At 43.9% G+C, this 25,678-nt stretch overlaps 1 long non-coding RNA gene across 1 annotated transcript; it reads left to right on the plus strand.

Moving 5' to 3' along the window:
* The first annotated feature begins 11,519 nt into the window (after positions 1-11,519).
* Positions 11,520-25,467, plus strand: LOC137552356 (uncharacterized). The gene is made up of 3 exons (XR_011027130.1): positions 11,520-11,575; positions 20,057-20,257; positions 25,125-25,467. It is a non-coding gene; the product is annotated as an uncharacterized lncRNA (long non-coding RNA).
* The last annotated feature ends 211 nt before the right edge of the window (positions 25,468-25,678 follow it).

A 25,678-nucleotide genomic window follows, 5' to 3' on the forward strand; every position in this document is an offset into this window, starting at 1 on the left:
ATCAGGAGATGCGGAATGAGTTGACCAATCATAATCAGCGGAAAGTTACCGCGCTAAAATAACGGTTTCAACCTTTTTTTTATCCAAATTTACAAAATACAAATCAATTTTATTAACAATAGATATTTCAAATGAGCGATTGAGTATTTTCTCCTAAATTTACGGAAATCCGTTTAAAAATTACGGAAGTTCGTTTAAAAATACGGAAAGTGCACGTGGCGGAATACCGCGGAATTCCGCGGAATGTAACGGAATTCCACCGGAATGTAGCGGAAGCGGAATTTCGGTAGTGACGGTATGCGGAATTACCGCGGAATCGGAAATTGGCTCTTCCGACCATGCCTAGTCCTCAGCTTCCTCACCGAAAATGGCCGCCAGGTCCGGCCACGGCTGTGCAGTTCTCACAGCCGCAAGTGTGGCTGCGCAGCTCTAAGTCCTCCTCCAGTTCCGACCTCATTCCCAGCAGTCTCGCGTGCTTTATGTACGCGAGACTACCATGATTGAGGTCGGAGCTGGAGGAGGACTTAGAGCTGCGCAGCCACACTTGCGGCTGGGAGAACTGCGCAGCCGCGGCTGGAACTTGTGGCCATCTTCAGTGGGGAAGCTGAGGACGACCTGAGGGATCGGGTCGGGACCCCCCACGAGTCTGGCAATTGCTATACAAACGCGGCGGAATGAAAGGGGGGATGCAGATGGCATCCCCTAAGGATCATAAAACGATATAGGTATTTAAAATTTTTTTACTGTCCTTGTCTTGTAAGTCCTTTAATAATTACTTGCATTATATCAAACACAATATAATTGTTTAATGCTATTTACTAAGCGAAACTTAAAAGTGCACTTGCCCTATTGAATAAATCCTAAACACAGTTACTCTTCCAATACAGCACACTAATGGACTGACATGAGAAAATCATTAATGTACATTTATTTTCTTGGCCATTACCTAATGGGCTTTACACTTAAATGAACCTAGTAAATCATTACCCAAATGTGTTAAGATACAAGTTGTAATCACTTTGTTTTTGTTTTTGTTTTTTTGGGAGGGGGGGGTTCTTTTTGCACTTTTTTTAGTAGCTAGCATGCAACACTAACCCACTTTTTCTTTTGTATATTGCTAAAAATTAGAATATCCTTCTGTTTTTATTGTAGTTCCCCTTATGTGTGAATTTTCCCTAGCTTCCTGGTGTTTTTCTAGTAATAGGAAGCAAATGTATCTCTCTCAATTCACCGGCAAAATTAAGCTATTACCTTCTGGTTTTCATATGAAAAACAATTATTCAATTAATTATTTCTATAAATGTTCTAGATCAGGGCTTTCCAACTCTGTCCTCAAGTACCACCAACAGTGCATTTTATGTGGAAATCTCTGCTGAGACACTAATCACTTCACTTGTATGCAAGGAGTTTTAGCGCTACACAACTTCCACTAAAAGTTTCACATAAAAGTCCACATCTAAAATTGGAGCAGCCCCCTCTCACATATGCCATTGTTGTATACTAATAACTTCACGTTTCGTTCTTGGTATTGTTTTGCTAAATACACCCCTGCTATTAGAAGGCTGCTGCCACTATTTAGCCCCACCCAGTCACCAATAATAGAAGGTTTATAAAAGGTTTATGTCCTAGAACTTTGACATCAATTGTTAAATAGGTCACCTACTCCGGTAGAAGCTTCCATTTGATATATATGTTATGGCCAAAACCAGAAATCGGCCAATTCTAGAATTGGCCGGCCGTTTCTAGAACTGGCCGATTTGACGTCGGCCAAAGTCCAAAATGCTGGGAATTTCTGACATTGGCCGGACAGTTCTAGACACGGCCAAAGTCAGTCGGCCAAAGTCCAAAACGCACAAATTCCAGAACATCCCGGGTCCTGTCCAGCACCATGAATGGCACTTCTGCTCTGCTCTGAAAGATACAGCATACTAATCTTTTTTTTTTTTTTTTTTTTAAAGAAAAGCATTTCTTAATTACAGCTGATACAAATCCTGCAATAAATCTGCAGTGTGTCTACATCCTGCTTTCTTGGGAAAAGACATTGTTAACATCCTGTGCTTTTAAATTACCTGCTCTGCTGTGGAAGTCAGGTGACACAGGGGAGAGATCAAATTACAGTGGTGATTAGTCACAGATGAGGGGGAATGCATGGCTGTGGGTGCTTTGCTGGGGGGCTGTGCATGGCTGGGGGTGCTTTGCTGGGGGGCTGTGCATGGCTGGGGGTGCTCTGCAGGGGGCTGTGCAGGGCTGTGGGCTGTGCAGGGCTGTGGGTGCTCTGCTGGGGGCTGTGCATGGCTGTGGGTGGGCAATCAGGAAACAACCGCTCGACTGCACTGTGGAAGGCAGTGCTGGACCATAGGCAGCCAGGCCTGGATACTGTAGTAAAGAAGAAAGATGCGGTCCGCAACAAGTCTCTCCACAGTTTTGTAATTTATTTAGGACGTATCCTCACAGTAATTAAAAAAGTACAAAGCTGACATGTTTCGGGCCATACAGCCCTTAATCATAGCATTGCTTTGTGGGGGGCTGTGCATGGCTGGGGGGGGGGGTCTTTGCTGGGGGGCTGTGCGTGCTCTGCTGGGGGGCTGTGTATGGCTGTGGGTGCTCTGCTAGGGGGCTGTGCATGGCTGTGGGTGTTCTGCGCTGCGCATGGTTGGGGGGGTCTTTGCTGGGGGGCTGTGCATGGCTGTGGTGGGTGCTTTGCTGGGGGGCTGTGTATGGCTGTGGGTGTTCTGCGCACGGCTGGGGGGGGTCTTTGCTAGGGGGCTGTGCATGGCTGTGGGTGTTCTGCGCACGGCTGGGGGGGTCTTTGCTAGGGGGCTGTGCATGGCTGTGGGTGTTCTGCGCATGGCTGGGGGGGTCTTGGCTGGGGGCGGGGGCTGTGCATGGCTGTGGTGGGTGCTTTGCTAGGGGGCTGTGCATGGCTGGTCGTGGCTGGAAATGCTTTGCATGGTCGGGGGGGCGGCGGCTTTGCATAGCTGGGGGTGCCTTGCTGGGCTGGGGGGAGCTTTACTGGGCTGGGGGAGCTTTGCTGGAGGCGCTGCCAGGAAGCCCCGCTCACCTCATCCCCTGCTGCCGCTAAGTACTCAGACCTCCGATCAGGGCGACCACCAGACGGAGAAAGGCAGAGCAGCGCGCACGCTACCCGCCCGGACCCATACACTTCCAATGCAGAAGTGTTTAATGACGTCACTTCTGCATTGAAGTGTTCGGGTCCAGCGGGTCTCGCGTGAGCTGGCAGCTGCTATGCCTCTCTCTGCCTCCCTGCTACGGTCGCCCTGATCGGAGGTCTGAATACGTTAGCGGCAGCTGCAGCAGGGGATGAGGTGAGCGGGGCTTCTTGGCGGCGGTGAGCGGGACTTCGGGACTTGGCCGGCCACGTGAAGTCACAACGCGTTCTGACCGGCCAAAGTCCGAAACTGAAGCCCGTTTCACACATTGGCCGCATGAGCCGGCCACTTCGCATACTGACCGGCCAGAACCCGAAGTGGCCAGACTTCGGGTTCTGGCCTTAACATATATATGGACTATATATGCACTGTGGAGAGAACAGAATTGGAACAGGATTGTCATGTGAATATTTGGTTACACTGACTCAGAATCAGTAGTACCAGCAATGCTATAATGCTATAATAGTACAGTTCAATTAACAGTTGTGTACCATATATTCATTGTTAAGGTAATTAGGGCTGGGCCAAGGCAGAGGCGAGAGAGGCTCCAGCCTCAGAGCACAGTGCAGGTGGGGGCGTACATCTCACTCAGCTATCATTCCCCTATTGTGTTTGACGCAGAGAGAAATAAGAAAAGGGGATACATGGCCGTGACTGCAAGCCAGATAACTAGAGATTCATTATTGTCTGAAGGTAGTTAATAGATACTGAAGGTAGTTTATAGATAGCATCATAAACCCCCTTCTATTACCTCCCTCACAATGTTGGGGAAGATCCCCTTTTCTTATAACCTTAGGACAAGGGTATAATATGAAACTGTACTTCCAATGCTGAAAGCAATAAATATGGGTGGTATAGCTTAGTGGGGCCTTTTCCTCCTGACCACCCAACTTGCATGGCAGCATAAGAGTTAATCACTAGAGCTGGTAAATGAGATACTAATAATGCTAGATTACATACAAATTCAGTTCAGAGTGTAAGCAGTAATTGCACCGAAGAAAATCAACAGGAAGTGCACTTGATTGGTCCAATTCCAATAAGAATTCAATTTGCATTAAATCTGCACTCATGCCAGATGTATTAGCATTTCATTAACTATCTAGATGTATTATTATGTCTAAGTTAGGGCTGCATTTTTTTCAATAAGTATACTAATAAACAACAAACTTAAAAATTGCCCTTTTTATAATTATATGAGGTTGCAGTGAGGAATTATTAAAAAAAATCCTGGGTTATGGAGCAGCATCACCAGCTCTTTGCTGGCAAGCAATTCAGCCAACCCCAGGGCATAGACATCCACAGGGATGGTGAATGAGTGGTTAATTAATGTTTGAGGTGACACCACAGATAGGGATGTGTGGATAGATTGAACAGAATTGATTCTGCAGCTGATTCTGTGTTTTTGCCATATCAGGATTTTTGAAGAATATTTGAGTTGTGCCATACTGTGCATTATGCATGGAATTGCATGCAGGTGCACTGTCACTTTAACCCTCCTGGCGGTATAAAAAAATCTGCCAGGAGGGAGCGCAGCAGTTTTTTTTTACATTTTTTTTCCTATATCATGTAGCGAGCCCAGGGCCCCCCGCCCTCTTCGATCGCCTTCAGCGATCTCCGATCAGGAAATCCCGTTCAAAGAACGGGATTTCCTGGAGGGCTTCCCCCGTCGCCATGGCGACGGGGCGGGATGACGTCACCGACGTCACTGACGTCGGGACGTCATTGGGAGTCCCGGGCCACCCCTCGGCGCTGCCTGGCACTGATTGGCCAGGCAGCGCACGGGTCTGGGGGGGGGACGTGCGGTGCAACGGATAGCGGCGATCGTGCGCGGGGCGGCGGCGATCAGTGTGCTGGCGCAGCTAGCAAAGTGCTAGCTGCGTCCAGCAAAAAAAAAATTAAACAAATCGGCCCAGCAGGGCCTGAGCGGCACCCTCCGGCGGCTTACCCCGAACTACGTTCGGGGTTACCGCCAAGGAGGTTAATGCCTGGAGGTTCGATCCGTCAGCTAAATATTAACAGGCATAACTGCTAACTCTACAAACAGCACACATCCACAAACCCTGAGCTAGCCATCCCTCCCCAACAGTAAAACTCTATATTCTCTGCAGGGAGTGTGAGGAAAGATTAGGTTAGAGAGCTGCTGCTTCTAACTACACGTAGAAGAGAAATAGAATAACAAAAAGAATAGTTAGCTAGCTGGCAACTGCAGTCTGTATTGACATCTTTTACACAAAGCAATTCTAATAATGATATACAATATGTTGCTGTGTAAACAGGCACCCAGCTCTTGGTGGGTAAAGGCAGAGCCAGATTAAGACAAAATGGGGCCCTAAGCAAAGTAGTAGATTTGAGCCCCTCTCCCTTAACCCACTGCTGAAAGATGGTGAGGGACCAGGAGAACTACAGGGGGCTGAAGAACCTCCAGGTAAGTTAAACTGGCAGTTAGAGCAACGCACCTGACCTCCCTCTGCGAAAGTTTTCACCACCCCTGGGCACCAAGCCAGCCTCATCCTGAGAGTCATGATAGCAGCCTGCCTAACGCGAATGAGATTGAAAAGCAGGGGGCAGGACATAGAAGGGATGCAGGGGAGATGACATCAGCAGCCTGCCACAGTGAGTACTGAGCTGACTGCAGCTTTCGAAGCTGTGTTCTGGCTGGGATCAGGAGAGTGGCGCTGACGCATCACCATGGCAACGGCTGCCGCTGCCATGTACATGGATGCAGTGACAGCACACTCTGCAGGATAAAATTCACCCCGGCCTGCCAATCATGATGTGCCTGTGCAGGGCTAGATTATTGTACTGGTGGGGCCCCTTATACTCTAAGGCCACATACAGACATCAGACTATAGTCTTTGGAAACTGAAAGATCACAGACCAATCTTACCACCCTTCATGTAGTATGAGAGCCATACTCTACACAGTCTTTTCTATGGAGCTGAACTCCACATCAGAAAAAAATCTTGGCAAGATGCTGCACACACAGATGCTGTACAGACACAAAAGATCAGTATCTGCAAAAGATCTGTTCCTGCCAAAAATCCATTCCTGCAAATTGCAATGATAGTCTATGAGATCTGCAGATCATCATACACACATGATTTAACTGACATTCATCTGCAGATCAGATCCACCAGGATGGATTTTCAGATCTGCAGATCTGCAGATGAATGTCAGTTAAATCATGTGTGTATGATGATCTGCAGATCTCATAGACTATCATTGCAATTTGCAGGAATGGATTTTTGGCAGGAACAGATCTTATGCAGATACTGATCTTTTGTGTCTGTACAGCATCTGTGTGTGCAGCATCTTGCCAAGATTTTTTCCTGATGTGGAGTTCAGCTCCATAGAAAAGACTGTGTAGAGTATGGCTCTTATACTACAGGAAGGGTGGTAAGATTGGTCTGTGATCTTTCATTTTCCAAAGACTATGGTCTGATGTCTGTATGTGGCCAAAGACAAGAAACATTGAGCAATAGTGTTTATTTCAAATCGTTCTGTATACAAAGTGCATGCAAGGAAACCACAATACAAGAGAATACAGTGTACACAATCACTGTATATACAATGTGCATGCAAGGAAATCACAATACAAGAGAACTGTGTACACCCAAACCTCTGTGAACCTATCTAACTAACCAAGGCCTCTTTTCCATAAGTATCTAAAAGGCGGCTAAAAGGCGGTGAATTCACCTCCTATAAGCTGCTCCCATCCACCGACCAAGTGCTTGTTAGCGCTCAGGACGTGGACAGTGGACAGGCAGCCCCCATGGAGTTGCATCTGAGCATGCTATGCTTTAGACATGACATGAGACTTTTTTTTCGCCATCTGGTAATGCCGCCCATGTCAATTGCTGACGTGCATGATATTACAAATGCTGCCATTTGGCTGCATTTTAATTGCACCGGAATGGCAGTCATGGGCGGCAAATGGGACTATTAACTGCTTAGCAAATAAGCAGTTCATTCATCTCATGGAAAATAGTCCTTAACCTTCCTGGCGGTAAGCCGCGCAGGAGGTTTTCTCAGGCCCTGCTGGGGCGATTTGCATAATTTTTTTTTTTGCTGCATGCAGCTAGCACTTTGCTAGCTGCGTCAGCACACCGATCACCACCGCCCCGCGCACGATCGCCGCTATCGGTCGCGCTGCACGCCCCCCAGACCCCGTGCGCTGCCTGGCCAATCAGTGCCAGGCAGCGCTGAGGGGTGCATCGGAACTCCCAATGACGTCCCGACGTCGGTGACGTCGGTGACGTCATCCCGCCCCGTCTAAATGAAAAAGGTTTGCACACCTGGTTCACACATATCATGAATACATAAAGCTAGAGTTGAACAAATGGGTGCTGAGTCAGTAAACCGGGCTGCCAAATGCAGTCCTACTAGTACAATAAGAAATAATGGACTCGCACACCAGTAAAGTGAATTTAGAATGCATAAAGTTTGTAATGGTATATAAAAAATATATACAGCAGTAATCAACACAAAGGGTATTGTACAGCAGTACACCCTGAGATATCACAGTAAGTGAGAGCAAAACACAAAGAGTCCCCTGGGTACATACAGCATCAAACAATCACATGTCAGTATGAATGAAGAAAGTAATGCAACAAAATCAGCAATTGATACATGGAGCATACAGACAATTGTGCAATTAAAGAATACCCCAGAGGATTGAGTTATACCCTGACAGCGCCGTTTCGGGGGGGTCCCTTCGTCAGAGGGTATCAAGTAGTAGACTCTTGCCTGGCTGCTGTAGCGTTCCAAACACTGCGTGAAGTTTAAATACCTGTTCCTAACAACTAGCACGCCCGCTTCTGGACATCGGGCCGGCCCGACTGGCGTCCCTGACGTCACGTGGCATGCGCCGCGTGCGTCATGACGTCACATCCGGATAGCGCGAACTCCGCCCTGCGCTGCCAGCCATGCCGGAGCGGCCGTAGCCAGCCCCGACATGGCCGCCGCGCATGCGTGGGCGGGGACCACGATCCGGGAAACATAAACAAAACCCAAGTATGAGAAAATAAACAGTGCGCAAGGTAATGTATATGTTAAAGTCCAATCAGCGGGTCTTGATAGTAGGAAGGACGATGTCCAGAGATAGCGGGGGCGCATATAGTCTATAAGGCAAAGCAGAAACATAAGAATTAGACAAATAAAAAATTAGCAACAATTATAACAGCCTTAAAGGGGAAGAGCCATAAAAATTACACATATATAAGAAAACGGTGCAATTATGCACCAGCATTGAGCATATGGTTTTACACAACACTATGCCAAGAAAAACAGCCCGCAGGCCATGGCGACGGGGGAAGCCCTCCAGGAAATCCCGTTCTTTGAACGGGATTTCCTGATCGGAGATCGCCAAAGGCGATCGAAGCGGGCGGGGGGATGCCGCTGAGCAGCGGCTATCATGTACCGAGCCCTGGGCTAGCTACATGATATAAAAAAAACAAAAAAAACAACTGCTGCGCTCCCTCCTGGCGGAATTTTTTATACCGCTAGGAGGGTTAATATACACTCCAGCCAAAAGAACAGGAGACAGCAGTGCAGAACTCCAATAAATTGCAAAAAAGCGATACTGGTCAGCACGGCTGTTAACAAGCATCCCACTGACATGAAACAGCTGCTAGCTGCTCCGTTCATCCCCGAGCACCCACCTTGCCCTCACTCCGTTTGTTTCACATATCTTGTTTGAATTGCCTGATGCACTTTCAGTGTTGAATTAAGCCTTTCATACAGTCCTGCAGAGGTGCCTCTTGTTCTTTTGCATTCTGTGGCTGAGCACAGTGACTGAACAATTGCTGACCGCTGATGTGCACTGAGTGAGAAGTGCTGTTGTCCCACTCGAGTCCTGCCAGAAGTCTGGATGGTGTAATTGTGCTGACTTTCATTCCTTTTTTTTTTTTCATTAACTAAATATATACACAGGAAATATATATAAATGCACACATATACAACTAGATGCAATACAGAAGGTAGCAAGCAAAGAACAAAGTCAGGACAGAATGTCAGATCCAGTAACAGATCAGCAGGTACAGGGACAAATCAGAAACCAGGGCTTTCCATTGCCCCAGGTTAAGCAGGCCACACCTGCTGCATAATTAGACATTAGAGGCAGCACAGTACACCATCTGTAGACAGGCCAGGGAAATACAAAGGCTGTCTCCAGATAGAATAGAGCCAAATGCTGATGGACAAAGGAAGTAGCCACAATCAATACTGCCATCAGCAGGCAGAAAGGGGCAGGAAATTGTTCCTAACACAGAGCCTGGAGGTGGGACTACCAGTTGTGGCATAGGTGCAGCAGGACATTCAGCAGTGTCTGGCAGCACAGGTAACATCTCCAAGGGTCTTGTTGTCTGTCCTCCTCCATGCAGCCGTTTCCTTCCAGCAACTCCACACAGTCCATACAAACACTACTCCAACTGTTATGACAGCTGCAAATGAGGATCCCAACACCCTCTACATTTTTTTTTCAAGAAAAACTCATTAACCAGTTCACCCCCAAGGGTTTTTATCCTAACGGACCAGAGCAATTTTCAGTTGTCAGCGCTCCTCCCTTTTATTCCCTAATAACTTTATTACTACTTATCACAAGAAAATGATCTATACCTCGTTTTTTTCGCCACCAATTAGGCTTTCTGTGGATAGTACATTTTGCTAAGAATTTTTTTATTCTAAATGCATTTTAATGAGAAAAACAGAAAAAAAAAGAAAAAAAATCATTATTTCTCAGTGTTCAGCCTTTATAGTTTTAAAATTAAACATTCTCCTGTGGATAAAACAAACACGTTTTATTTGCCCAGTGGTCCCGATAATTAAACCGTTTAGATTATGTCCCTACCACAATGTATGGCGACAGTATATTATTTTGAAATATAAGTGGTTATTTTTCTGTTTGTTCTGGCCATAATTACAAGCCCCTATGTAATAAATTAAAATTAATTTTCCCCCATAAAATATAGAATAAAAAAAGCTGAGTCCCTAAGGCAACTATTTATTTTTTTTTTTAAGCTGATTTTTTTTTTTTACAAGTGTTTTTTTTGGGGGGGAGGGTTGGAAGTGTAATTTTATTAATGATGTGTATATACTTGAAAATGTATGTATTTTGTAGGTGTAATATACTTTTTGGCCACAAGATGGCGCTGGTGAACACTCATAGGACGTGTTCACTTTTTTTTTTTTTTTTTTACACACTTTATTAAACTGTTACATTTCCTGTTTATGTGAATGGACGTAGCCGCTGTTCGCGGTCACGTCCATTCACTCCAGGCACTGCGATTGGGTAGAGGACTGTTCAGTCCTCTTCCCCAATCGCCCAGCACGGGATCCCGACGGTAATGGCGGCGGTAGCGGCGGACACACAGCGGTAGCAGCGGCGGGAATGCGCGACGTATTAAAACGTCATGTTGCTGTTAATAGCGGTAAGCATGACGTTTTAATACGTTAGGATGGCGGTAAATGGTTAATAGCATGTTCATTTCCAACAATTAAATAAATGAGCAAACTATATTTTTCAACAAATATGTGGTGCAATCAGTGTTGGTGGAAGGATATGCAACAGGTATGTGTCTTCAAAAAAGAAATAAGTGAGCAAACTATATTTTTCAACACCTATGAAGTATAATCAATGTTGGTGCAAGGACATTCAGCGTCTTCAACAAAAACGTCTTCAACAAAAACAAATAAACAAAAAAATGTTTTATCCCTGTCAGAGGTATAGTGCATGGGTTGTTACTCTGTAGAATGCTAATAGCTGCAATATGTAATAGTAGTCAGTCACCCTGAGTAAACATGACAAAATTAAATCAAATGCAGATATATGTTATTAGGTTGGGCAATGAACACAATATAACACAACTACTTGGCTGGACTTGTACAGTAAGTTAATAAGTACTAAAGCAGCATACATTCACTCTAAGGATTGACAGTTCTTTGTGTTGGTAGTACAATACAGCTGATTAAAAAAAGCATCTGTACAATACAGCTAATTCACAAAGCTTCTGTTGAATCATCTCACCTTACTTAATAACTCACACGTATCTCTCCTTAAAGTGAACCTCCAGACTAAAAATGTACTCAGCAGCACTGAAAAGGCTTGGTGTTTCTTTAACAGGTTCACAGCATCAGAACTTTGTTTTTCTTACTGAGGCCTCGTTTTTGGCTGCTTAGAAGCTAAGCTCTGCCCCATCAAAGAAACTGCGTGGGCATTTTTCCCCCGATGCTGTGCAAAGCATGATGGGATTTCTGATGTTGTTATTCACGTTGCCTAGCAGCTGGGAGGGGTGAGCAGGACACAGGACAGTTGGAACTGTGTCTCATGCTCCCTGTCACCTCCTTTCAACCAGAATAATGGCTGCCCTCATGAAATCACAAACCTTTGCCTGCTCTTTTAAAACAAGGTGGGTAAGAGATTATATTACCTACCAATGTAGCTTAATGATAGTATGTTTGTTTAGGCTGAAGTTCCTCTTTAAATTGTCTCTCCTTACAGTTAAGGTGAAAAATAAGTAAGCTTTTTGAATCCACCTATGTGTGATGTATGTACAGTAAATCCATGTAAATATGTGTAAACAAATAATATCTGGAATAAATTTACCTTTTACCCTAACTGAGTATGCCTAGCTTAATCTATTAGCACAAGTGTCAGTGACGGCAATTGGTTAAAATACCTACAAATGTCTTCACAGCCCTCGCTGAAGGCTTTGTTTACTTTCTGTATCTTATTTTAATACTCTGAGCATCATGATTACTAGGTAAGGCTGGCTATGACAGTAATGGGCTAACAACAAGGACTGGGTGATAAGTAGAGATGTCGCGAACCTCCGATTTTCGGTTCGCGAACCCAGTTCGCGAACCTTCGGGGAAGGTTCGGTTCGCATAAAAGTTCGCGAACCGCAATAGACTTCAATGGGGATGCGAACTTTGAAAAATAGAAAAAATTATGCTGGCCACAAAAGTGATAGAAAAGATGTTTCAAGGGGTCTAACACCTGGAGGGGGGCATGGCGGAGTGGGATACATGCCCAAAGTCCCGGGGAAAAATCTGGATTTGACGCAGAGCAGCGTTTTAAGGGTAGAAATCACATTGAATGCTAAATTGCAGGCCTAAAGTGCTTTTAAACATCTTGCATGTGTATACATCAATCAGGGAGTGTAATTAGAGTACTGCTTCACACTGACACACCAAACTCACTGTGTAACGCACCGCAAACAGCTGTTTGTGTAGTGACGGCCATGCTGGACTGGTGCGCAACATGGCCAGAGTGCAGGCCATGGCAGTTTTCCAGCCCATATGGTCGCCGGGCTGTGGTAGCTCAATGATAGAACAGTGACTGTCCAGCTGATCAAATTTGGTCTGTCCACAATGAAGCAACGACCTTATTATCTTCTTATATGTAGGTAGGCATAGGTAGGAGTCCCAGTATAGGTAGGTAGGCATAGGTAGGAGACCCAGTATAGGTAGGTAGGCATAGGTAGGTGCCTCAGTAGTTAGCTAGGCATAGGTTGGAGTCCCAGTATAGGTAGGTAGGCATAGGTAGGAGTCCCAGTATAGGTCGGTAGGCATAGGTAGGTGCCTCAGTAGTTAGCTAGGCATAGGTAGGAGACCCAGTATAGGTAGGTAGGCATAGGTAGGTGCCTCAGTAGTTAGCTAGGCATAGGTAGGAGTCCCAGTATAGGTAGGTAGGCATAGGTAGGAGTCCCAGTATAGGTCGGTAGGCATAGGTAGGTGCCTCAGTAGTTAGCTAGGCATAGGTAGGAGACCCAGTATAGGTAGGTAGGCATAGGTAGGTGCCTCAGTAGTTAGCAAGGCATAGGTAGGAGACCCAGTATAGGTAGGTAGGCATAGGTAGGTGCCTCAGTAGTTAGCTAGGCATAGGTAGGAGTCCCAGTATAGGTAGGTAGGCATAGGTAGGAGTCCCAGTATAGGTCGGTAGGCATAGGTAGGTGCCTCAGTAGTTAACTAGGCATAGGTAGGAGACCCAGTATAGGTAGGTAGGCATAGGTAGGAGTCCCAGTATAGGTTAGGTAGGCATAGGTAGGTCCCCTAGTATAGGTAGGTAGGTAGGTAGGTGTCCCCGTATAGGTAAGTAGGTGCCCCAGTAGATATCTAGGCATAGGTAGGTGTCCCAGTATAAATAGTTAGGCAGGGCCTGGCTGGCACAGTAATAACAATTACCAAGGTCCAGCTGCAACAGATAGGGCTGTATAATGTCAGTGTCAGTGACAGTGAGCAACACACACAAAAAAAACCACATCAGGAGAACATTAGCTCTCAAAAGAGCTGTTGAAGGGTGCTATTTTAGCAATAACAATCAGCCAGGAGCAAGCCAAGAGCCTAACTAATCTTTCGCTGCACAGAGAATTTAAATGTGTGCATTAAACACCAAGTGAACACCTGACACAACTGGCTGTGCAAATTTGGCCTGATTGGCTATTCATGAGGCAATGCTCATGCAAATATGCATTTGCTTTCGCATGCCAAATAATGCAGGGTCCATTGAACCAATGCCGCAAAGCGGTTTGCCCTGCGGGAATTAGTTCATGCTATACAGCACTATCCAGGAGCGCCTCGGGGAGGCTTCCCAATGCCCCCATACAACCGGGGGACCGCGGGGTCCCAGGCGCTCTCACTGCCTGGGAACCACAGCAGCACCCCGGAGGGGGGAGGCTGGGTGGCGCAGGCGGCCCCCCCAAGCGTGGCCAGCGCCGGGGAGAGCCATCCGCACCTTTCACCTCCCAATATTTAAAAACAGGCACTTACCTTGACGTCCATTGCGTTCTGCTGCTGAGCATAGCTTGGGTGCAACACATTTGAAAAGGAAAGGAATGAAGCATGGGTCGCACCGAGCTTTGGAGCTCAGGGCTGGCTCACACACTGCACTCCAAGGGGGGTGGAGGACAGGCACTGACAGCCCACTCCAGGACTCACACTACCTGGAATGAGCCATCCGCCACCCGCCTCCAAGGGAAAGAAATTCACAAATCGCTGCACAGAGAATTTAAATGTGTGCATTAAACACCAAGTGAACACCTGACACAACTGGCTGTGCAAATTTGGCCTGATTGGCTATTCATGAGGCAATGCTCATGCAAATATGCATTTGCTTTCGCATGCCAAATAATGCAGGGTCCATTGAACCAATGCCGCAAAGCGGTTTGCCCTGCGGGAATTAGTTCATGCTATACAGCACTATCCAGGAGCGCCTCGGGGAGGCTTCCCAATGCCCCCATACAACCGGGGGACCGCGGGGTCCCAGGCGCTCTCACTGCCTGGGAACCACAGCAGCACCCCGGAGGGGGGAGGCTGGGTGGCGCAGGCGGCCCCCCCAAGCGTGGCCAGCGCCGGGGAGAGCCATCCGCACCTTTCACCTCCCAATATTTAAAAACAGGCACTTACCTTGACGTCCATTGCGTTCTGCTGCTGAGCATAGCTTGGGTGCAACACATTTGAAAAGGAAAGGAATGAAGCATGGGTCGCACCGAGCTTTGGAGCTCAGGGCTGGCTCACACACTGCACTCCAAGGGGGGTGGAGGACAGGCACTGACAGCCCACTCCAGGACTCACACTACCTGGAATGAGCCATCCGCCACCCGCCTCCAAGGGAAAGAAATTCACAAATCGCTGCACAGAGAATTTAAATGTGTGCATTAAACACCAAGTGAACACCTGACACAACTGGCTGTGCAAATTTGGCCTGATTGGCTATTCATGAGGCAATGCTCATGCAAATATGCATTTGCTTTCGCATGCCAAATAATGCAGGGTCCATTGAACCAATGCCGCAAAGCGGTTTGCCCTGCGGGAATTAGTTCATGCTATACAGCACTATCCAGGAGCGCCTCGGGGAGGCTTCCCAATGCCCCCATACAACCGGGGGACCGCGGGGTCCCAGGCGCTCTCAGGCTCATGAATAGCCAATCAGGCCAAATTTGCACAGCCAGTTGTGTCAGGTGTTCACTTGGTGTTTAATGCACACATTTAAATTCTCTGTGCAGCGATTTGTGAATTTCTTTCCCTTGGAGGCGGGTGGCGGATGGCTCATTCCAGGTAGTGTGAGTCCTGGAGTGGGCTGTCAGTGCCTGTCCTCCACCCCCCTTGGAGTGCAGTGTGTGAGCCAGCCCTGAGCTCCAAAGCTCGGTGCGACCCATGCTTCATTCCTTTCCTTTTCAAATGTGTTGCACCCAAGCTATGCTCAGCAGCAGAACGCAATGGACGTCAAGGTAAGTGCCTGTTTTTAAATATTGGGAGGTGAAAGGTGCGGATGGCTCTCCCCGGCGCTGGCCACGCTTGGGGGGGCCGCCTGCGCCACCCAGCCTCCCCCCTCCGGGGTGCTGCTGTGGTTCCCAGGCAGTGAGAGCGCCTGGGACCCCGCGGTCCCCCGGTTGTATGGGGGCATTGGGAAGCCTCCCCGAGGCGCTCCTGGATAGTGCTGTATAGCATGAACTAATTCCCGCAGGGCAAACCGCTTTGCGGCATTGGTTCAATGGACCCTGCATTATTTGGCATGCGAAAGCAAATGCATATTTGCATGAGCATTGCCTCATGAATAGCCAATCAGGCCAAATTTGCACAGCCAGTTGTGTCAGGTGTTCACTTGGTGTTTAATGCACACATTTAAATTCTCTGTGCAGCTAACTAATCTTTCCCTAGGAGAAAAAATCTGCAGCAGCTCTCCCTTGTCTGTCTAGGCACACGAGTGAGTGTCATTGCCAGCGAGCCTGCCTTATATAAGGGGGGGTGGGGCTCCAGGGCTTAGTGTAGCCTGAATGGCTACAATGTGCTTGCTGACTGTGATGCAGAGGGTCAAAGTTGACCCTCATAGTGCATTATGGGGCGAATCGAACTTCCGCAAAAGTTCGCATGGTGCAGGCGAACTCGAACCCCCAAAGTTCGCCTGGAACCGTTCGCAGGCGAACCGTTCGCTACATCTCTAGTGATAAGAAAAGGTTTGCCTTATGCTGCAAGGAGCTGAAAACTAAAACATTGGTCACCTGGTAAGTAGAAAGGGCATTGTTTAGGAGACTACATGGAGAAGCATGTGATCAGTTTGATCAGCTGTTAGATTTGTAAGTTTCTCATGATTGGTGAGTATTTCTTTGTACCACAGTGGTCATCAGCCTGGATTATCTTGGCAATTACGGTAAGTAATTCCGGCTCTGGTAGAACAATTCTCTTATTAATGTTTATAATGGACTTAACATATACAGTATAGAAAGAGGGTTATTAATAAGCAGAGGTACTTTTTCTAATTGTTTGCTTTGGGTTTCTATGCATAAGTTATTTTTGTTCTCAATAAAACTTGCAATACAACAGACTCTATATTGCATTTCATTTGCAGCTACAGTACATCTGAATTGTCAATACAAATAATGCAAATTTTCATATTCCTTTTGTGAAAAAAAAATGAATGCCTATAAGTCTACATTTTCTGACATTTAATCATTTTGTGAAACATCTGCTTTTTACAAGTTTTTGTTGTCTGTATTTTTTTTTGTTTAATTTATACTAGAAACCTTACATCAGGCGTTTTTGTTTTAATTCATAAACAAGCTTGATATATGAGTTTTATTGCTTATGAAATACCAGTAAATGTTGAGCTGATTTAAAAGTTTGCATTTGTTTTAGATTTCAAGCCATGAAACAGCAGAGTTAATTATGAGTTCATTTAGGCATACATTGTGAGCGTATTGCTATATCACTTGCATAAAACCTCATTTTTTAGTTTGTTCTATGGTATTGATTGTATGTAGTGTTTCTACAGGATACTTTATTCATTATTAGAAATACTGTTTACATTGGAAATATATGCAGCTTCCCATATAGCGTCTGTAGAACTCTTCTAATGACATTGGTCTTTTCTGCATAATTGTGTTTATCTGATAAAAACAATAAAAGGTCCCAGTTCTCTTTATTTTCAGATGCAACTCATGTACATTAAAGGGTTTCTAAACTATAATTATGTAAACACTATTTTTATTATTTTCAATGCACAACTGATTTAATTGGAAAAGTATTTGCTGTTATACATTTTTGTTTTACATGATCTTTTAATATCACTTTTCCCTATTTTCTACTTTTCTCTTTTTCACTTTTCCTTTTCTTCTTCTTCCTTCTATTCCCTTTCCTCATCACTTCCCTCTCTTCCCTGGAAAGTTGAAGGACCCTCTGTGACCAGTCATGTAATTGTAGGACATATGAGGAAAACTCCTTTCTGGTTTTAGTTCAGTCATGATTTTTTCAGAATCAGGTGGATTAGATGAGCCCTACAGAAAGGAGTACATTTATGACTGGAAGTCCTTTAATGTATTTGGATACATTTTTACTGGGTGGACCCAGAAGATAGACAATGAAAGTGAAAATTTCTTCCAGTCATAAATGTCCTCCTTTGCGTAGGGCTCATCTAAGCCATTGTCATATTGACTGAGTATCTTTTTCGGCACTTCATCAGTGGGGTTAGGCTACTGAAAAGTGGATATTTCTCCTTATGTAAGGAATAATAATCCTTCATAATGTGAATGCTCTGCACAGCTTCTTCATCACCACTGCCTAAGCTTCCCCTTAACTAACATGATTCAAATCACACCACAGGTAGTGCCATGTAAAAAAAAATGGTATGTGGATGCATGTTCAAGCACTGAAGACTTACTTGTTAATGTTGTGTGCACTGCTCAGCACCAGGCATGAGCTCCGGATGAAATCTAAATGGGTTTCATTCAGATTTCATCCAGATAATTAGTGCAGCTGATGTGGCTGGTGATCGAGGGTTACACTTACCCAAAAGCCCGCCTTCTTTAATACGTCCCATGTCACGCCTCACGATGCATTCCAAGCCACGTCACGTGACTACTACGCTTCCTCATTCAATCCAGAAGGAGGAAGTGCTTGTAGTCACGTGACCGAACTAAAACCAGAAAGGAGCTTTCCTCATATGTCCCACAATTACATGGCTGGTCACAAAGAGACCTTCACCTTTTCAGGGAAGAGAAGAAAGTGACGGGGAAAGGGAATCAAAGGAAGAAGAAGAAAAGGAAAAATGAAAAAGAGATTCAGATTTCATCCGGAGCTCATCTCTGCTCAGCACTGCTGCTTATAAGGCCAGACTTGATGGTAATGTGAAAATATTTTGTTTTTTTCATTAATATTAGGGTTAAAGATCTGATGTCGTGGGTCAAAATGGGTTGCACATTCTGCGCACTGTATTGTAGAAAATCGCTAGTATCATCATTCAATTTGAGGAATTATTTTTTGTTTTTGGCTTTAGCAATGTTTGTTTCTCACACTTGCAATAATAATGCATTCAGTGAAGTCAGACTTGAGTCAGAGCAGCTGATCTTTGTTCAGTTTGTAACTCAGAACTACAGGGGCAGCACAAAAACCAATGAAGTAGTATTTTAAAATGTTATTAAGCATGGCAGTCTTTATATCCCCTTTAACGTAGGTTTCATTCGAGACATAGAGATAGTCAATATCATCAACCCAAATGAATAGGAGCAAGAACTCAACTAAAACAAAGAAAGAATCTGAAAGTTACACAAGACTGACTTTTGACAAACTTTAAAAAATATATAGAAATATAAACATTGGGTACTGATTAACCCTAAATTGCAAAGCTCTTCACAATCTCTCTCCCCTTTACATCTCCTCATTAATTTCCAGATACCAACCCAATCGCAATCTCAGATCTGCACATGACCTTATTTTGTCCTCCTCTAGAATTACCTCCTTGCATTCATGTATACAAGATTTCACACGTGCTTAACCCCTCCTCTGGAATGCCTTTTCACAGCACATCTGCCACTTTCGAACCTTTTATGTCTATAAACACTCCCTCAAAATGTTTTCCAGCAAGCATATGCTCTAATTTAGGCTAGCCCCCCTTTGACCTAAGCAGAGATGGTCGTAGTCAGCCAACTTCGCTACGCTGGAACTACGTGTAGTTTACACAATTACGCTTCGCCAAACTACGGTTTTGAAATCAAATATTCGCTTTGTATGTATTTCGTAGACTACGCAATAAAATACGCAATTACGCGTAATGCAAAGCGTATGCGGATGCTCGTATGCAGAATCTTTTACGCAATAATTACTCTTCTAAATACTTATACCGGGAACTCTTCTATGCGTACATTCCCCTTTCCAATGCGTAAATTTGTAAGCATACAATCACACGCGGAAAATTAGACGTGAGTAACGCATTCATAGTTCACTACGCAATACACATGTTAACTACACATAGTGGGCTTAGGCTACGCATAGCAGTACTTCGATATGCGTAAATTTGTAAGCGTAGTTTTGAAACTTCACCTACGAACTACGATGCGTAGATGCGAACTACGATGCATAAATTCGCACTGGCTTAGTTTCTGCTCATCCCTGGACCTAAGGCCAAGTTGCAGTTCTACAAGATATCCTAAAATCTCTCTAGGTAAGTGTATTGCATACTACCCCACCTCTTGTTTACCATCTATTCCTTTAAATTATATACTCTCAAGGGCAGGGCTCTCTCATCCACTGTAATGACCAATTTTCTATTTTGTACTAATTCTGTATTTTGTTTATTGATGTATACCATTGTCTGTATAATTATATACCCTATATAATGTTTCTTTGTACAGTGCTACAAAAGATGTTGTTCATAAATCAATTATAATAAAAATATAAGCTAGAAAACTTTTTATAAAACTAATTATTCAGACCTAGGGTAGATGGATTAAGCCAATACATCATGATTTAGCTATTGAAGAATTCATATCTTTAAAATCACTGAAACAAGGTGATGTGTTTTCAGTGTAGTCTTAAAAAGAAGAATTTGTCCTCCAGTAAGAGATTCCTTTTTTGATCAAGAAATGAGACTTGTGTTCGTCTTTTCCAAAGCACAGCATCTAGGTGTCAAAGCACAATGCTGAACAATGCATTTTCCAGTGAAAGGATGAGGAGACATGTACAGTGTTACAACAAATTGGATAAAACCGATCAGCTGAAAGAACTACAGAGTGTCCACTAAGTCTGTTTTCAATTTCAAGATGTTAGAAAACAAACTAATGAATAGACAAATCTGTGGATATGTGCAGAGATACGGGGTAAGTGAAATGCACAAATGTAATGTGATTACAAACTTTGATAACGTCCAAATACATAGGACAAATCTGATCAACAATCAATTGTCTTTTTAGTACTTTTTAAAATTGAAAGTGACTTTTTTGATACCCTGTATATTGTCAGATTCATGTATTACTATGAATAATGCCATAATAGTCTAGACTAGCTGGTGGTGCACACTGCTCTGCATAGGTCAGGAATGCATGTGCCATCCAATCAGCACCATGGCCAATCTGGCTAATCACAGTGGGGTAGGGCAGAAGGGGGCATGTGCAGAGCAGAGGAATAGAGCACCGGTGGCCATTCAGAGCATGGCAGGGCCGGAAGGACACACAGCGACTGGCTTGGAAATTATTATTATTATAGATAAATGCCTATTATTAAATAATAATGCTTATGCTGGGATTACACCATACAATTTTCTGTTAGATTCTTCTGTTAGATTTTTCTGTTAGATTTTCTGTTAGAATGCATAATTAGATTATTTTCTGTAGAGAATGGTCATTATCTCTGGTGCATTGTCTTCTGGTTATCTCCTGCTGAGTAGAACAATGCCTAATTGCTCAGCAGATAAATGGTAAGATAGATACATTTCCAACATGTTGAACTTTATCTATCTGGCAGGTAAATCTAACAGAAAATTGTATGGTGTAATCCCAGCATTACTTTTAATATGCATGTTAATTTGTTTTTGTTAAAAGAAGATTAGAAAAAGGTCAGTGAAATAAACATTCTACAGCTATAAAGCAATGTTTATGTGCTAAAGTAATCTACACTGCATGTATCAGAGAATTAATTTAAGTGTATTCTTACTTTGTGTTCAGTTGTATTAAATTCTTCATTTAAGGAAGTTTGGTCTGTGCATCAAACTGTTTGAGTGTATTAATTAAGCTGTGATGTAATTTACTATGCTTTAGCTTAAGCTGGATCTCAGATTTTTGATGAATCTGTGGAGTCTTATCTGTTATCTTATCTGGAGTGTTACTGTTTCTTTGTGTATGCTAATACTATACACTAATGCTTGTTAAAAGTTATGTTTTAAAGATTTGTATATTCACAAAATTATTTTATGGTTTCCTTTGGTAACACTGTTGCACGTCATTATTTATTGTACGTTACGGACAGAAAGATCTTGGTATCCACCAAATGCATACACTCGTGAAAGAGAATTCAATCACATGCCTTCTGAACAGGACCTATGTAATGACAATATTGACACGGGGTGCACAATATCTGTTTCTCTTCCTGTTCTAACTGTTAACCACATCTGCACCAGCAGCCTCTGCCCCCTTAAGGACCAGAGGCTGCTGGTACAGTAAACCGCCATGGCCCACCAGCTCTCTATCCATGATTCCCATCTCCTTGTTGACATCGCAGCCTTGTTGGGACATGGTGGCCATTCACCAACCATCCACCACTCCATCCATCTGGAGCATCCATGGTTGCATGGGACTCATCAGTAAACAAGACTCTTTGGAAATGGATCTTCATGTAGTTCTGGGCCCTTTGCTGCAGGTTCTGCTTGTGAACATTTGTTAGGGGTAGCACGGTGGCGTAGTGGTTAGCTCTCTCGCCTTGCAGCGCTGGGTCCCTGGTTCGAATCCCAGCCAGGGCACTATCTGCAAAGAGTTTGTATGTTCTCTCCGTGTCTGCGTGGGTTTCCTCCGGGCACTCCGGTTTCCTCCAACATTCCAAAAACATACAGATAAGTTAATTGGCTCCCCCTAAAAAAAAAAAATTGGCCCTAGACTACAGTACTTACACTACATAATATAGACATATGGCAATAGTAGGGATTAGATTGTGAGCTCCTTTGAGGGACAGTTAGTGACAAGATATATATATACACTGTACAGCGCTGCGTAATATGTCGGCGCTATATAAATACTAAATAATAATAATAATAATAATAATAGGGGTGACTGAATAGAAGGTTTATACATAACTACAATCCTCTGGAGGATCCCGCACCTCGATGTTCTGGGCATCCAGGGGCACCAGCAGCTTCAAATACCTGTTTGCTGCTTTGTAAGGCATTTTAACAGCTGCTCTCTTAATCCGATATATAGAGCAGAAACCTTCCTCATTTTGCCTTTATTTGCACAAATGCGTGTGTGCTCTGAGTCAGCCCAAATCTTATAACAGTACAATGAGAGTGCTTACATTTTTGTGAAATGTCTAGGTTGTGTCATACATTATCCAAGGCATTCCACTATGTCATGATTTCCAGTAGCAGAGAGAATAGGATAACAGATGATAGTACAATATGGGTTACACAATTGATATTCTACTATAAATAGCAGAAGATAGTAAAATATAAGTAAAATTAGCAATATTCTACTATTAGAAATATCTCACACCTATTTTTCAGTGTAAATCTTTTATAGGTACACCCTACACCAACCATGACCCAGAAGGCCCACCCTCCATGATGATTTTTAAGTCTAGCTCCCTTTCCTTGCAGTGGACAGCTTCAATTTAAATAAAAATACATGATTTGTGTACACTAAATGGATAGGAGGCCAGTGGCTGTTATTTTTTCAAAACAAGCATAAACCATAAAAATAGAGACCACTGAGTTTTCTCCGAGAAGATTAATCTTATTTACAAAATAATTATTCAGGACCTGGCTATTGAAAAAGTCTGTAAAAATAATTTCATATAATATTATCTTTTCCTTGGTGAGGGTTTAAAAAGGCAATGTATTGATAACACAAGAACATCTACTGTGAAAATGTAATCGAATATGGGCCCATGTCCGCCGAACTTGTCTTCTAAAGCTTTCTGACAGCAGTAAAAGTGGAGCTATCACTGCAAAATCAATTTTACAGAAATAATTTGCTCAATCGTGCTTATAAATAAGGAGTGTAAAATTATCTAAGTAGGCATGTGTAAAACATGTGAAACATAAACTTCTTTCCATGTCATCAATGCAATCATTTTGATGAAAGAAAACACAGATAAAAAAAATCCTGAACTGCAAAATTCCTGTGAGTACAGCTTTATTTCTTGGAATGCTGAAGCCTGAGGTCCCATTCACACTTAAAAGCGCAAAACGCTGGCGATTCCCGTGGAAAAATCACTGGACACTGCTAGAGATGGGCGAACAGTTTGGCTGTGTTAGCCGAACTGTTCGGGCTGCCCAATCTGTCATTTATCTATGCCTCTTACTACTTCCGGGTCGCAATGACCCGGAGTAGTACGTCTGCGCTGCCCGGCGGAGCGCGTCCTAGCGACGCGCTCCCGTTGCCGGGCACTTTCTGCGCATATGCGTGACGTCATGAGTGACGTCACGCACATGCGCAGAAAGTGCCCGGCAACGGGAGCGCGTCGCTAGGACGCGCTCCGCTGGGCAGCGCAGACGTACTACTCCGGGTCATTGCGACCCGGAAGTAGTAAGAGGCATAGATAAATGACAGATTGGGCAGCCCGAACAGTTCGGCTAACACAGCCAAACTGTTCGCCCACCTCTAGACACTGCAGGGATTTTCCTGTGATCACGTTTAGCACTTCTATAGCACTGAAATGTGATCACGGGGAAATCGCCTGAAAATGGTGCAGGCTACAAGTTTGCATTTAACGCAAATCGCCCAAGTAAGAACGGGCTCATAGGTTATTATAGCACTAGTGCTTTAAAAAGCGCTAACACTTGAGCGTTTTGACGAAATCGCCAGCAAAATGATCTAGTGTAAATGGGGCCTAAGTGTTGATCCACAAATCCATGTCATGAACTATTTTGATGAACTCCTAAGTTTCTAGTTTTACTAGTGGTGTACAAGATTGTAACAGGGTTATTTCTAGCGGTTCATAAAGCTATAGCCACTCTACTTTCAGATGTCCAGCTGAATGTTAAGTTTGAAAACGAAATAACACAAATTTTAAGAACAATTTAAAAAATGCTATGCTTAATATGTGCTAGAGAATTCTGGCAGAAAACCTGGATTAACGCAGCTAAGAATTGTTATTCTAAAAACTTTTCTAAAATGCATTTCCCTTGCCTTTCTGCTGTTTTAATCTGATTCATTGACAGTTACTTTGCAACTGTAAAACTATATGAAAAATTGCATATGTTCCATAAATTCTTTCAATTTAAAGGGAAGGTTCAAGCAAAATAAAAAAATGTGTTTCACTTACCTGGGGCTTCTGCCAGCCCCATGCAGCCATCCTGTGCCCTCGTAGTCTCTCACTGCTGCTCCAGTCCCCCGCTGGCAGCTTTCTGACCTCGGAGGTCAGCGGGACGCATTGCATACATTTTTACGCATTCCCGCTAGTGCAGGAACATTAACACATACATTTTTTACGCATTACTGGTTTAATGCGTCAATTTTTACGCATTAAACCAGTAATGCGTAAAAATGTATGTGTTAATGTTCCTGCATTAGCGGGAATGCGTAAAAATGTACGCAATGCGTCCCGCCGACCTCCGAGGTCAGAAAGCTGCCAGCGGGGGACTAGAGCAGCAGTGAGAGACTACGAGGGCACAGGATGGGTGCATGGAGCTGGCAGAAGCCCCAGGTAAGTGAAACACATTTTTTTATTTTGCTTGGACATTCCCTTTAAGTAATAGCCTTTTTTTTCTTCTTTTTGGAGAGGGTTAGAGGGAGCCTTGATCTTGTTCTGAGGGTATTGAATCTGTGAAAACTAAGTTTAGTCTAGCCTTCCTGTGCCTGTTACCTACTTTAATTTCATTATTATTTATTTTGTATTTTGCCTTGCTTAAAGGATTACTATGGCGAAAATCATAACATTGTAAATACATGTAAACACATACAATACGAAATACATTTCTTCCAGATTAAAATGTGCTGTAACTTACTCTTCTCCTATGTTGCTCTTTGTTTTATACAGAATAATGTGAACTTGGATTTGTGCAACAAGATTTTGCTTCATTTTACTGCACACCTCAAGTCAAGACAATGGGCCCGATCCAATTCACTTTATCGCCTGGGTGATATTTTCACGTCTTATGAATTAAATTCCTTGTAAGCCACCAGCGAGCAGGGAAATATTCAGAATAACTTTGACAGTCCTTGTTCACCTACTTTTTGATACTAATTCAAATGCAGAGTTGATGAAAAGCTATTTTATCTCATTGGAGAAAACTTAGGAGAAAATGTGAAGGCCCGCTGTGTCTATGCAGAGCTATGGGAATGTAAACTTAGTCAGAGAAAGATGAACAGAGGAAGCTCACCATAGTTATCATCAGTTTTATAAACTCTTTTGTAAATAAACACTTTTATTGGCCTTACCCTACCAGGCTCGATACGATGAGGTACAGAAAACGTGGACATAAATAAAAAGGGTTTTGCACAGCAGCAGTCTCTCTATCTGGAAAAGGCCCTGGTGGTTTAGTATCAAGTGTAAAGAATGCTAAAAATATAGTTGGGAAGCTTTATCCAAAC

Source organism: Hyperolius riggenbachi, chromosome 1 (genome assembly GCF_040937935.1).
Source record: "Hyperolius riggenbachi isolate aHypRig1 chromosome 1, aHypRig1.pri, whole genome shotgun sequence".
In the NCBI taxonomy this organism is placed as follows: domain Eukaryota; kingdom Metazoa; phylum Chordata; class Amphibia; order Anura; family Hyperoliidae; genus Hyperolius; species Hyperolius riggenbachi.